Source organism: Eriocheir sinensis, unplaced genomic scaffold (genome assembly GCF_024679095.1).
Source record: "Eriocheir sinensis breed Jianghai 21 unplaced genomic scaffold, ASM2467909v1 Scaffold38, whole genome shotgun sequence".
In the NCBI taxonomy this organism is placed as follows: domain Eukaryota; kingdom Metazoa; phylum Arthropoda; class Malacostraca; order Decapoda; family Varunidae; genus Eriocheir; species Eriocheir sinensis.
This window is the reverse complement of record NW_026111698.1, coordinates 1,071,983-1,074,024: the sequence shown is the minus strand read 5'-3', so window position 1 is coordinate 1,074,024 and position 2,042 is coordinate 1,071,983.

Here is a 2,042-nt window from a genome sequence, read left to right as displayed (position 1 = left end):
ATCATAAATCAACGTAGATTTCTATAGAAATATATATACAAAATACACATTAAATGATGTAAACACGTATAAAAATATATATATAAAATACACATTAAATAATGTAAATTCGCGTTAAAATAAATAAACAAAATATCAATAAAAGAATGTGTATTTGTATGAAAATAGATATACAATATACACATAAAATCACCTAAATTTGTATAAAACTATATACAAAAATACACAAAAATAATTTTAATTTGTATGAAAATAAATATACAAAATACACATAAAATTAGGTAAATTTGTATTGAAATACATTTACAAAAAACACATCAAATAATGTAAATTTGAATGAAAATATATAAACAAATACACTTAAATTAACGTAAATTTGTATAAAATATATATACAAAATACACATTAAATAATGTAAATATATCTACAAAAATATATACAAAACACAAATAGAATAATGTAAAATCGTATCAAAATAAATACACAGAATATTAATAAAATAATGTAAATTTATATGAAAATGAAGAGGCAAAATACCCCAAAAATAGCGCATTTTTTATAAAAATATATATACCAAAAAACACATAAAATATTCGAATTTGTTTTAAAATAGATATACGAAATGCAAACACAATAAGGTAAATTTGTATTGAAATAGATATGTAAAATACATATAAAACAATGTAAATTTGTTTCAAAATATATATACGAATACACATAAAATAACGCAGATTTTTATAAAGATATATATACAAAATACACATAAAATGAAGTAAATACGTATAAAAAAAAATGTGTACAAAATACACATCAAATAATGTAAACTCGTATCAAAATAAATAAACAAAATACTAATAAAAGAATGTGTATTTGCATAAATATATATATATACAAAATACAGATAAAATAACGTAAATTGATATATAAGTATATACAAAAATACACAAAAGTAATTAAATTTGTATGAAAATAGATATACAAAATACACGTAAAATAACTCATATTTAAAAAAAATATATAGAAAAATACACATAAAATAATTAAATTTGTATTAAAATAAATATACAAAATACACATACTATAAGGTAAATTTGTATTGAAATAGATATGCAAAATACACATAAAATAATGTAAATTTGTATCAAAATATATACGAATACACACAATAAAATAACGTAAATATTTATAAAAATATATATACAAAATACACATAAAATAACGTAAATACGTAAAAAAAATATATATACAAAATACACATAAAATAATGTAAACTCGTATCAAAATAAATTAACAAAATTCTAATAAAATAATGTATATTTGTAGGAATATATATATATATATATATATATATATATATATATATATATATATATATATATATATATATATATATATATATATATATATATATATATATATATATATATATATATATATATATATATATATATATATATATATATATATATATATATATATATATATATATATACAAATAAAATAACAAAAATTTGTATAAAAATATATACAAAAATAAACAAAAAAAATAAAATTTGTTTGAAAATAGATATGCAAAATACATATAAAACTAGGCAAACTTGTATTGAAATACATATAGAAAATACATATAAAATGATGTAAATTTGTATGAAAATATATAAAAAATACACATGAAATAACGTAAATTTCCATAAAATATATATACAAAATATACATAAAATAATGAAAATATGTATAAAAATATATATATAAAATACACAGTATAATGTAAAATCGTTTCAAAATAAATAAACAGGATATCAGAAAAATAATGTAAATTTGTATGAAAATAAAGATGGAAAATAGCCATATAATAACGTATATATGCATAAAAATATATTTACAAAAATACACATGAAATAATTAAATTTGTATTGAAATAAATATACAAAATGCACCTACAATAAAGTAAATTTGTATTGAAATAGATATGCAAAATACACATCAATAATGTAAATTTCTATCAAAATATATATACGAATACATAAAATAGAGTAAATTTC